General features: G+C 37.8%; 1 pseudogene; it reads left to right on the top strand.

The window, feature by feature from the left end:
- The first annotated feature begins 352 nt into the window (after positions 1-352).
- LOC107911142 (outer mitochondrial transmembrane helix translocase-like) lies at positions 353-12,867 on the top strand (annotated as a pseudogene).
- Positions 12,868-13,483: the final 616 nt, after the last annotated feature.

Raw genomic sequence — 13,483 nt, 5'->3', positions numbered from 1 at the left:
AAGCTGTAGTCAATACATTTATACAATATTTTTGCAATGAATTTGATTATCTTTTAATTTCTCAAGCATTATTGTAAAGAACATATAGCTTATATATTACAAACGTTTGTCAATGCTCTTTACGGTAGATAGAAAATTTTCCATCAATCCTACAGGGTCAAATATATATGACTATGTGTCGGGTATTATAGATTAATTTATTTCGAAAACCTACATTTATCTCATTCTTTAATTAAAATAAAAATAAAAATACTTCAAAGCTACATTTATGTCATATTTAAAATAAAATTTTAAATGTTATCAATATAAAAATTTTATATAAATGTATTCACTTTTCAGACTGTGTCCTAACATGGAAAATGCAGGTGACAGAGTTAAATTTGTGAATTCAACTTCAGGCAGTCTCCATCCAGCAGCATTTCCATCTAGGTACAGCAGCTTCTCTCTATTCCTTTTTCAAAAGGTGGCTTGAATTCCATATGTCATATCTTCTAATTTAAGATTCCAGAATTAATAAGTCATGGAACTTTTCTTACTATATTGTGTGCTTTCAAATGTCTTTGTGGTCTCTGCAACCTATTGTCAATGTAATCATTTGATGAGAATTAATGAATAGCTATGAATTTTTTTTGAAAGCCTGTTTCAATGAGAATTTGCAACTTTAAATGCCCTTCTAATGTTCTCTTTTTTAATGCTGAAAACAAAAATGCCCTTCCACTTGATCTGAACTCACCGAATATGGCCAGTTTTCATAGTTGCACGACTTGCATCCTATTTCTCACATGTTGTTTCCATTTTCTTTTTGTGATTTTTGTTTTCTAGCACCATGCTTTAATTTTTTCTTTATCATTCAATATATAGAGGTTCACCTCATGGGGTTCAAGGGAAGGTCGTCTTACGCTTTGCGGACAATCCTTTCTCAAAAGAAGGTGTAAGGTTTGATAAACCTATACCTGATGGTGTTGACCTTGGAAGTATTTGCGAGGGAGACCGTGGGTTTTTCTGCAATGGTAATTTTATATGTAGCTTTCAATGTTTTGTGTCCATGTTTCTTAACATTTGATTCTTAAAGCTGTCTCTTTCTTGCTCCTAGTTTCTGATCTTCGTTTGGAGAATACAAGCACTGAGGATTTAGATAGATTACTTGTTAAAACATTGTTTGAGGTGACATTCATTATCCTCGAATAAGTGTACAATTCCTGTCTGGCTGTATGGTTTGTTTCCATTTTTGGTTTCTTATCAACTTAATCTGGCTTTTTGACAGGTTGTATACAGTGAGAGTAGGACTTCTCCTTTTATTTTGTTTACGAAAGATGCTGAGAAGTCTCTTGTGGGAAATACAGACACTTATTCCACATTTAAGAGCAGACTTACAAAGCTTCCTCATAATGTCATTGTAATTGGTTAACACACTCATTCTGACAATCATAAGGACAAGGTAACTTTGTTTTGGTTTTGTTAACTTTCCAAAGTTCTTGAGCTCTTTCTTTTGATACGTTGACCTAAATGAGTTCAACTTGTTTTGGGACTGAAAAAGATAAATTAAAGTAGCACAAAATCAATAACCGAGAGAATCAGAATTAAAAATTGGAGAAAGCTGAGATTTTTTGTGGCAGATTGATTCAAATACTGTTAATGACAAGAAGTGTCATTCTCAAGATAGCAGTAGGCATTAAATATCATGATTTTTTAGTTTGGGGGCAATCTTCTATCATAAGTCATCAGAAAGATTTGTGATCAAGAGTATGTTTTGGGCTCTAGAGTAATATGGCTGTCCTATTTAAATGTTTATTCCAGGAGTACTTAACCTTTCAAAATTTAACCCTGCAGTCACATCCTGGTGGTTTGCTTTTCACAAAATTTGGTGGCAGTCAAACTTCTCTCCTTGACTTGGCATTTCTGGTAATGATTCTATCTTTTGAAAAGATTATCTTTCTCTCTCTCTCTGTCTCCCTCCCTGGTGGAGGCTGCCCAAGTTATTATCCTGTGGATGGTTATAATATTTTATTTACTATTGTAACAAATGGTGACTGTGGGTGCTTTTCAATGAGGGGTGGAAAGCTGTTTGCATATTGATATTTAGTCGTTTCATCCTTTCCAAGCTTCTTGATTAGTTTGTAATAAAAAATGTTCCATCATAATGGTCAGTTTAATATTGTTTGGAATTATCTTATGAGAACTGAATTGAGGGCAAATAATTGTTCTTACTTCGATCATCTTTTTAATTCAATTTGAGATAACTGAGAATGTTCAGCTTTGTTTTTAGTTGAGTTATTTCATTTGTATGCTACTTTCAGTAATTTTCTAATGATGCTTGAGCAGCTGTTCATATAATAAGAAAATTTGGGTTTCCTGTTTTGACCATAAGCTTCCATTTCCCTTGCAAATATACATTTCCTCCCACACACACAAAGCAGTTGTGCATGCATGCACGTTATGTCTTTTATGGGCTGTTGCATAGGCTATTCTTGATTTCAAGAGGGGTGATATTTGTTCTCTTTTTTATCTTTCTCAGGATAGTTTTGGTAGGTTGCATGACAGGGGGAAGGAAGTTTCGAAGTCGACAAAATTTTTGACTAAGCTTTTTCCCAATAGACTGACCATTCACATGCCACAGGTTCAGATGGTGCATCACAAATAATAGATTGTGTTTGTTGTATTGTCTGTATGTGTGTTTAAACGGAATATATTATTGAAGCTTATGTACTACTACAGGATGAAGCTCTGCTTGCATCTTGGAAGCACCAATTGGATCAGGATGCTGAAACTCTTAAAATGAAGGGGAATCTGAATCTCCTACAAACTGTTAGTATATCTTTTTCTTTCTTGGTCTTTAAATGCTAAAGATTGGTTTAAGTTGCTTTTATCATCTATTTGGAGCTTTAACATTCAGAGCAACATTTAGTTCTTTTGGATATCCTTGTGGAGTTTTGATACTCTTATATACTACTATGAAGGATATCACAATTGCTTGGGAGAACTTCTGTGGCTAGTCACATAGTTATTAAATCCACTAGGTTGATTGCTTGGTATGGCGTACTGTAGCTTGTACTTTGGAGTGTATAGTGGAATAAATTTACTCTGTTTTGAAGATTAGGATTTCAAATTACAGGGTATGCTTTCTCCAACTTCTGTATGAAACTTACTGTTGTTCCAGGGATGATTAGGTATATTGCTCCAATATGTAATTCTGGGTCAGGGTAGTACATACATCAAATCATTACCGAGATTTCTAACTTGTTGAGCGAGTATTTTCCAAGAGGGTTTGTTGGTTTCTGTTTAAGGTCTTTTTACATATAAGGTTCCTTGTAAAGTCTTTGCCTACAATGGTCAATTGCTTTATATGTTCTTTTCACTGATAGGAACTTGTTGAAATTCGGGCGATTCTTCCTTCTCTTTTTCTGGTGTTTTAGGTGGAAAAAACAACAGCACAAAGATTTTATGGCTCCTGAAAGTAACTTAGCCAGTGATTTATAGTATCTTTATGCATTGAGGATATACTTGGCTTTATGTTAGATGGGTTCTGAGAATTCTGCTCATGTAGTAATGGAGATTTGGCACATGTGAAAATGAAGTTTCATGAGAGTTCACTTGGAGATTAGAACTGTGAGTGGCATTAGATTATTAATGTTTTCACCCTTTGGGCATTCGTCCTTTAGGTAATCAAGTTTATAATGTCTTTGCCTGCCTCCTCACCTCCTCTGGCCCTTTCAGCATTGAGCCCCCTAACAAATTAGAGTTTGTGATTACTCATTTATTACCAGGATGAGGTTTAAATTAGTCTTGAATATGCTATGTTAATTGACTCCAAGCTTGAGCTTATTGAATGTTTGGCAACTCTCTTGACATGCTATGTTCTAAATGCGGCATGTTGTAAATGATACTACTGTTATACTTTCCATTGTGTAGGTTTTAGGTCGAAGTGGGATGGACTGTGAAGGGCTTGAAACTTTGCGCATCAAGGATCAAACCCTTACAAATGAAAGCAAGTTATCTTTTGGCATATCATCATCTCCATAATATCAGACAAAATTTCCCCAGAAATTTGTATTTTGGTATCTGTTGCAGGTGCTGAGAAAGTAGTTGGATGGGCTTTGAGTCACCATCTCATACTGAACCCTGAAGCTGGTTCCAGGTCGAGGCTTGTTTTGTCTTGTGAAAGGTACCTGATAGTTAATTTTGTCAATCTGGTTCAACTGCTTTAGCTACACAATTTTCAGATGGGAAGCACATAATTATGATGCAATTTCTATCCTGGCAGCATCCAGTACAGTGTTACAATCTTACAGGCTATCCAGAATGAATCTAAAAGCTTGAAAAAGTCACTTAAGGTCCTTGCCGTACTTTTGAGCAAAATGAGTTGCACTATCAAGTTTCATTTTTGTATCCTGATTCCCGAAGTTAGTGCATGCTTTCATGAGTCTGTCCACTAATCTTCATTGTGGTTGGTTTGCTGATCTCAGGATGTTGTAACAGAAAATGAATTTGAGAAAAGGCTTTTAGCTGATGTTATTCCACCCAGTGATATTGGAGTTGCCTTTGATGATATTGGAGCTCTTGAAAACGTGAAGGATACATTAAAGGACTTGGTTATGCTTCCTTTGCAGAGGCCTGAACTCTTTTGCAAGGGACAACTAACCAAGGTTATTTAGCATATAGCAATGGGCTGTTTCTTTTAAAATATTGCTACTCAATTTTTGTTGGTTTGCAATATTTTTTGTTTCTATAAGTTGTAATCCTTCTATTCAATCTGAGTTGCCACTTTTTGGTACTATGGATTTGTTTTATTCTCTTTGTTTTCTAGGAATTCTCGTCCTTAACTTTTATGTTAATAGCCTTGCAAGGGCATACTCTTATTTGGACCTCCCGGAACTGGGAAGACTATGCTGGCAAAGGCTGTGGCTACTGAAGCTGGTGCAAACTTCATTAATATATCAATGTCAGGCATAACATCGAAGGTCAATTCTGCGGTTCCCTTTCAACTGATTTGGCTTTGCTATGGTATCATATCTTTAAAATATCTATTATTTTGCAGTGGTTTGGTGAGGGTGAGAAATATGTGAAAGCTGTTTTTTCCCGAGCCAGTAAAGTTGCTCCTAGTGTTGTATTTGTTGCCGAGGTTAGTTACCTATGATCCTCAATTTGTATTTTCAATTTACTCCAGTTTCATTGTGCTTATCCTTCATCTTTGATGTGACTTATAAGTTGATAGCATGTTGGGCTTGAGGGAATATCCAGGGGAGCATGAAGCAATGCGGAAATGGTGAACTGGGATGGTCTGCGTACAAAAGACACTGAACGGATTCTTGTACTTGCAGCCACAAATAGGCCTTTCAACCTTGATGAGGCTGTCATTAGAAGGCTGCCGTGGAGGTAAAGTATCACTTTGGCTCCTTTTGGAGGAAAGAGAAATGAAAAGATACGACTTACGCCCATTTCCTTTTCTATTTTCTTTTGAAATATTGAACTTTCTTGACATTCTTGTACACAACAATTGTCAGAATTTATAAGAAAAGCTATTTTGTTCTTCTCCCCTCTTTTGCTTCACTTTTTCAAAGGTTACCATTGTAATATTTCGTTGATATGCCAAATATATCCTTTAGATGCAGTCTAATTCTTGCACATACACCATGTGTGCATGTATCACCAGCTTACTCCAGTTTAACTTATTGGCACTTTGAGACCGTCTACTTGTTGGGTATGGGTCCTACTATATGGGAAACCCATATTTTCTGCCACAATGTTTTGCCTTCCTTTTCTTTTGGTTGTCAAAAGCCAATTTTTTGGCTTATTAACGTGGGAGTGGGCAGAAATTTCTGCATAGAGCTAAAAAAAAAAATAGAGAGAAAGAGAATAGAAAAATCAATTTTTCAAGCTTGGTGCAGCAGTGATCAACTCTTCGATCGAAGGTCCATCCGTGGTTCGATTGAGCTGATTTTTGGACAGAAGCTAGGTGATAAGGTGTTCTTGACTTTGTACGGTCGGATTTTTCATCCGAGTCTTGTAGCGTCAGAAATACCCATTTTTCAGCAGCTACGTTTTTTTGGTGATGTTCTCTCATTTTTCTCTCTTTTGCTAAAGATTACATGTTGTTAGCCTTTTCGGAGTTGAATGCTTGTTGTAGGCTTGATATTGTGACCTTGTAGTCGAACATTTGATGATAGTAGAGCTCTTTATCGGACTCTAAAGTCCCGTGGTTTTTTACTCTTGATTTAAAGGGATTTTCCACGTAAAAATATCGGTGTCTCTATTTATTTTTGTTGTGGTTGCATTAGTTGATTTGTGGTTGATTAAGGTTGCTAGAGAACATATCTTGTGCTATTGTGCTTGCCATAATTTTTACAGGAGTTATAAGGAGAGAAAGAACATCGGTTGTGCTTTCGCTTTGTTTCGGTTGTTCGGTTTCTTCCCAACAAACTGGTACCAGAGCTTGGTTATTGTGTCAGATAATTATGGAAATTAATACGAGCAAGATGATTATGTTGAATGGCACAAATTATCAACTTTGGCGGAATAAAATGAAGGACTTGTTGTTTGTGAAGGCTTTGCATCTTCCGGTCTTTACTACTCAAAAACCCGATTCGAAAAGTGATGAAGAATGGGAATTTGAGCATCAACAAGTGTGTGGCTTTATTCGGCAATTTGTTGAAGAAAATGTTTACAATCACATTGATCAGGAGACACATGCTCGAACATTGTGGGAGAAGCTTGAAAGCTTGTATGCTTCGAGGTCGGGCAATAACAAGTTATTTTTGCTGAAGAAAATGATGGCGCTGAAATATAAAGAAGGAATGTCTATAGCTGACCATGTTAGTGAATTTCAGAGTATGATGAATCAGTTGCTTGGTATGGGTGTCAAATTTGATGACGAGATTTTAGGACTTTGGTTGCTTGCTACTCTACCAGACTCTTGGAAGACCTTTCGAGTCTCACTCATTAATTCTGCCCCACAGGGTATTATTACTTTGGATTTGGCTAAGAGTGGTGTGTTGAATGAAGAGGTTAGAAGAAGATCTCAGGGTTCTACATCACAGTCCGAGGTGTTGGTTATCGAGAACAGGGGGAGAAACAGAGACAAAGATGGAAAGGGTAGAGATAAAAGCCGAAGCAAGTCAAGATCGAGATACAAGAATCTTGAGTGTCATCATTGTGGTAAGAAAGGTCATATCAAGAAATATTGCTTCAAGTGGAAGAAAGAGAACAAAGGTGGTGGTGATAAACACGACCGGAATGACGATGAAAAATCCGAGCGTGTTGCTACTGTTACTCGTGAAGATTTGTTAGTTATTTGTGATCAGAATTTGGTCAACCTAGCATGCGACGAGACTAGTTGGGTGATTGATACTGGTGCATCACTTCATGTCACGTCGAGGAAGGAATTCTTCACATCTTATACTCCTGGTGATTTTGGGGTATTGAAGATGGGTAATGATGGTTTGGTTTCGGTTATTGGTATGGGAGATGTTAGCTTGGTAAGTAACAATGGAACAAAGTTAACTCTCAAGGATGTCAGACATGCACCGGATGTCCGTTTGAATTTGATTTCTGCAGGAAAGCTTGATGATGAGGGATTCTGTAACACCTTCAGTGAAGGGCAGTGGAAGCTGACTAAAGGCTCCTTGGTTGTGGCTCGAGGAAAGAAGAGCTCAAATTTGTACTTGATGCAAGCTTTGACTTCTCGAGAGACGGTGAATGTGACACTGAATGACAACTCAACTGAGTTGTGGCATAAACGACTCAGTCACATGAGTGAGAAGGGGCTTAGCTGTTTAGCGAAGAAGAATCAACTTTCGGGTTTAAAGAATGCTACACTGAAGAATTGTGCTCATTGTCTAGCAGGAAAGCAGAAAAGAGTTTCATTTAGAAGCCATCCTCCTCATAGGAAATCAGAGTTGCTAGAGTTGGCCCATTCAGATGTTTGTGGTCCGATAAAAGTAAGATCACATGGTGGTGCACTTTACTTTGTGACTTTCATTGATGATTGTTCAAGAAAGCTATGGGTTTACACTTTAAAGTCTAAAAATCAAGTCTTTGAGGTGTTTAAACAGTTTCAAGCATCAGTTGAAAGAGAAACTGGGAAGAAGTTGAAGTGCATTTGTACTGATAATGGTGGCGAGTACACAGGGTCGTTTCATGAGTATTGTCTGCGACAGGGAATCAGACATCAGAGAACACCACCAAAGACTCCACAGTTAAATGGGTTAGCTGAAAGAATGAACCGAACATTGATTGAGAGAGTCAGATGTTTGTTGTCAGATGCAAAGTTACCAAAATCGTTTTGGGCTGAAGCTTTGAATACAGTGACACATGTGATAAATCTGTCTCCTAGTGTTCCTTTGAAAGGTGATGTGCCAGATAGAGTTTGGTTTGGTAAAGACGTGTCATATGATCACCTACGTGTGTTCGGTTGTAAAGCATTTGTTCATGTTCCAAAGGATGAAAGATCCAAGTTGGATGCCAAGGCTCGACAATGCATTTTTATTGGTTATGGTCTAGATGGTGAGTTTGGTTATAGACTCTATGATCCAGTTCAGAAGAAACTCGTGAGAAGCAGAGATGTTGTCTTCATTGAGGATCAGACCATTGATGACATTGATAAGACGGAGAAAGTGGATTCACAAGGTAGTGGTGACTTGATCGATGTGAATCCGGTTCCCCTAGACTCTTCACCAGATCATATCCAGGATGATGTGCATGGTGATGTTAGTGGTGACCATCAGACTATAGGTAACTTTGATACTCCCATGGATGATGTTGTGAATGATCAACAACAAGCACCTATAGCTCCACCAGCAGTTCCACTTCGAAGGTCTTCTAGAGATCGACGATCTTCTGTCAGGTATTCTCCTGATGAATATGTTCTTTTGACTGACGGGGGAGAACCTGAATGTTATGAAGAGGCTATGGAGAGTGAATGCAAAGATCAGTGGGTTGAAGCGATGAAAGGCGAACTTCAATCATTGCATGAGAACCATACTTTTGAATTGGTGAAACTGCCTAAGGGCAAAAGAGCTTTGAAGAATCGGTGGGTTTACAGGTTGAAGCAAGAAGAGAAGTCTTCATCTCCACGATACAAAGCTAGATTGGTCGTCAAGGGTTATACTCAGAAAAAGGGGGTTGATTTTGAAGAAATATTTTCTCCGGTTGTGAAGATGTCCTCTATCAGAACTATACTGAGTTTGGCAGCTTGTTATGACCTAGAGGTTGAACAAATGGATGTGAAAACTGCTTTTCTTCATGGTGACTTGGAAGAAGAGCTTTACATGGAGCAGCCAGAGGGTTTTGTTGCACAAGGGAAAGAGGACTATGTGTGCAGATTGAAGAAGAGCTTGTATGGTTTGAAGCAAGCTCCAATGCAATGGTACAAGAAGTTTGAGTCTGTTATGGGGGAGCAAGGCTACAAGAAGACTACTTCTGATCATTGTGTGTTTGTTAAGAGATTCTCTGGTGATGATTTTATTATTCTTTTGCTCTATGTTGATGATATGCTTATTGTTGGTCAGAATGCTTCTAGAATTGAGAAGTTGAAACAAGAGTTGAGTAAATCCTTTGCAATGAAGGATTTGGGGCCAGCAAAGCAAATTCTTGGCATAAGACTGACACGTGATAGAAAGGCCAAGAAATTATGGTTATCACAAGAGAGGTACATTGAGAAAGTACTTCAAAGGTTTAGTATGGACAAAGCTAAAGCGGTGAATACTCCATTTGCTATGCACTTTAGATTGAGTGTTAAGCATAGTCCTTCCACAGAAAAGGAGAAGGAAGAGATGCAGAAAATTCCTTACTCTTCAGCCGTGGGTAGTTTGATGTACGCAATGGTTTGCACGAGACCAGACTTGGCTTATGCCGTTGGTACAGTTAGTCGGTTTCTTTCTAATCTAGGCAGAGAGCATTGGAATGCAGTGAAGTGGATTATGAGATATCTTCGTGGCACTTCCAATATGAAACTTTGTTTCGGCAATGAGAAACCTGTTCTTGTTGGGTATACAGATTTAGACATGGCCGGAGACATTGACTCGAGGAGATCTACTTCAGGTTACTTAATCACTTATGTAGGGGGAGCTGTGGCATGGCAATCGAGACTGCAAAAGTGTGTTGCATTGTCCACCACCGAATCAGAGTTCATTGCAGCAACCGAAGCATGTAAGGAGATGCTTTGGATGAAGAAGTTTGTGCATGAGCTTGGTTTTACTCAGGAGAAGTATGTCCTGTACTGTGATAGCCAGAGTGCTATTCATCTTGGTAAGAACTCAACTTTTCATGCTAAATCTAAGCATATTGATGTGAGGTACCATTGGATACGAGATGTTCTTGAAGCTAAGCTGTTAGAGCTTGATAAGATACACACTAATGATAATGGTGCTGATATGTTGACGAAGGCCTTACCAAGAAGAAAGTTTAAAGCATGTTGTTTGACCTCTGGCATAGAGGCATTCCCCACATAGTTGGAGGGGGAGATTTGTTGGGTATGGGTCCCACTGTGTGGGAAACCCATAGTTTCTGCCACAATGTTTTGCCTTCCTTTTCTTTTGGTTTTGTCAAAAGCCAATTTTTTGGCTTATTAACGTGGGAGTAGGCAGAAATTTCTGCAGAGAGCTAAAAAAAATAGAGAGAAAGAGAATAGAAAAATCAGTTTTTCAAGCTTGGTGCAGCAGTGATCAACTCTTCGATCGAAGGTCCATCCGTGGTTCGATTGAGCTAATTTTTGGACAGCAGCTAGGTGATAAGGTGTTCTTGACTTTGTACGGTCAGATTTTTCATCCGAGTCTTGTAGCGTCAGAAATACCCATTTTTCAGCAGCTACGTTTTTTTGGTGATGTTATCTCATTTTTCTCTCTTTTGCTAAAGATTACATGTTGTTAGCCTTGTCGGAGTTGAATGCTTGTTGTAGGCTTGATATTGTGATCTTATAGTCGAACATTTGATGATAGTAGAGCTCTTTATCGGACTCTAAAGTCCCGTGGTTTTACCCTTGATTTAAAGGGGTTTTCCACGTAAAAATATCGGTGTCTCTATTTATTTTTGTTGTGGTTGCATTAGTTGATTTGTGGTTGATTAAGGTTGCTAGAGAACATATCTTGTGCTATTGTGCTTTCCATAATTTTTACAGGAGTTATAAGGAGAGAAAGAACACCGGTTGTGCTTTCACTTTGTTTCGGTTGTTCGGTTTCTTCCCAACACTACTAACGGTTTCTAATTTGGCAGATTGATGGTAAATTTGCCAGATGCTGCAAATAGAGCAAAAATACTAAAGGTTATTCTTGCGAAGGAGGAATTGTCTCCTTATGTTGATTTTGATGCTGTTGCAAGTATGACAGAAGGATACTCCGGGAGCGATCTTAAGGTTATGACTAGTCTTTCCTAATATCCAATGAATATTTTCTTGTACCTTTTAGCTGACTGCTTTTTTACTTTGTTATATTGCAGAATCTATGCGTGACTGCTGCACACCGTCCAATTAAGGAGATTCTGGAAAGGGAGAAAAAGGTTGATATTGCGATCAATGGCCAGTGTTTACTATTTTTTTCTTATGGAAGGATTTTGGCCTTTTTATGTCTATGTAATGGTGTTGACTTCATGAAGTTAGGATTAATGGCCATAGCTAGATGGAATGAATTGGTTTAGTAGTCAGGATAGCCATTGTGATTTTTAGTGTTGAATTGACCATGTTATGCGGGGTAGATTAGGGGTGTAATCGAGATTAGATCCAGTTGTAAGAAGTTCATGCTTGAGCTTGACTCAAAATTTGAGGTTTGGCTTGAACTTTATCCAAAAAAAAGATCGAATGGTTGAACTCTTTCAATTATATTCATTTATCTGGTAAAAAATGAGTTCAATTTCATGCTTGACTGCAAACTTGATTGTTGCTTGAGCTCTGAGGTCAACTTCAAGTTCAGCTGCAAATTAAAATATCTTTAATACTACTTAAAAAAAGCTTGAGTTGAGCATTAAGATACTAAAATTTGGCTCACCCAATAGCCTCAAGTTGCTCAAGCTCGATTCTATGATGACCAAACGAAATTTGAGAGTTTTTTTCAACTCAAACGTGAATAGCTTACGAACTCAGGGTCTTGTGTACGAATGTTAGATGTGACCTTTCCTAGTGTATCGATGAAACTGATTTCTAAGGTTACAACTCTGAATCACTAACTTTCAACCAGCATGCAAAAGTTGACTGCTTAGATTTTTGTTTTCGTTTTGATTTACTGAAATAGTAAATAAAATGTATAGTTCTAGGGAATCTACATCATCAGAAAGGGGAAACAAGGTATTGAAATGATCATCTCACTATTTGCATGTTGCCGATGTGTTTTTAATATTTTGTACATTGATGGCAGGAACAAGCTGCTGCTCTTGCAGAGAGCAAACCTCCTCCATCTTTATGCAGGAGTGCTGATATACGCCCTCTAAACATGCTGGACTTCAGATATGCTCACCAGCAGGTAATTGGAAAACAAATATTATTGTAGTGTTTTTCCCTCCTAAGAAAGAAATTATTAACCAAACCACTTTAACAGGTATGTGCAAGTGTATCATCCGAGTCCGTAAACATGACCGAGCTGCTTCAATGGAATGAGCTATACGGCGAGGGTGGCTCAAGAAGAAAAAAGGCTCTCAGCTACTTTATGTGAAAGCTTCTTTGTACAAATGGTTCGTTTCTAGGCTTTTTCTTCTAAAATCCTGTATGCAAGTAATTTTGCTAAGGTGTTGCCTGTTGGAGAGTGTTCACTGGGAAAGCTATTTTGTTTGTAAAATCAAAGTATAGGTTTCTAACTCCGTTCTTGCTTCTCGGGCTAGTTTGGGGATGGGTTACATTTTAAGGTAGCGAAACATCCCTGGTCTTGTTTTCTTCTCCATCGCCGTGATGTTGGCACGAAGAGCATGTCTATTCATTAATTTTTTGTGTAACAACCCGTAGAAGGAAAGGGAGGATGCTGTGAATATATAGTGATTCTTTTTCGTGTTTGTTGGAATTCCTGATCAATAAGCTGTTGAAAAGTCAAAAATGGGAGGTGCAAGTGACACCGAAAGAAAAAAAGTGATAGGCAAGTTGTTTAAAGTTGAATGGGATAATTGCAATTTTGGTCCCTAATTTTTTAGGCCATTTGCAAGTTAGTCCCTGAACCTCAACTATAAATAGGCCTAACCATTTCTCATTTCAACCATCCCAACCAATCTTTCTCTCTTAGTTTTCTCTCTTCTCCCATTTGAGAATTCTTAAGGAATTCTATTTGTTTGTAATATTTTGGAGATAGTAAAGTTATCATCTGGTGTTAGTGCCCGAGGACGTAGGTATAATTTACCGAACCTCGTTAAATCTCTTGTGTTCTTTCTTGTCCTATTTTTCTTTCAATATTTAAGGGTATAATAGTAGTATTTAATTGTGCTATTAAATTACTATAGAAGGGATATTCTGTCTAAGGAAAGACTTGGTATTTAAGAGATCCATGTGATCCACCTCTCTTCGCTGGGAATTGAACTT

This window comes from Gossypium hirsutum, chromosome D12 (assembly GCF_007990345.1).
Source record: "Gossypium hirsutum isolate 1008001.06 chromosome D12, Gossypium_hirsutum_v2.1, whole genome shotgun sequence".
In the NCBI taxonomy this organism is placed as follows: Eukaryota; Viridiplantae; Streptophyta; class Magnoliopsida; order Malvales; family Malvaceae; genus Gossypium; species Gossypium hirsutum.
This window is presented reverse-complemented; position numbering and strand designations above follow the sequence as displayed.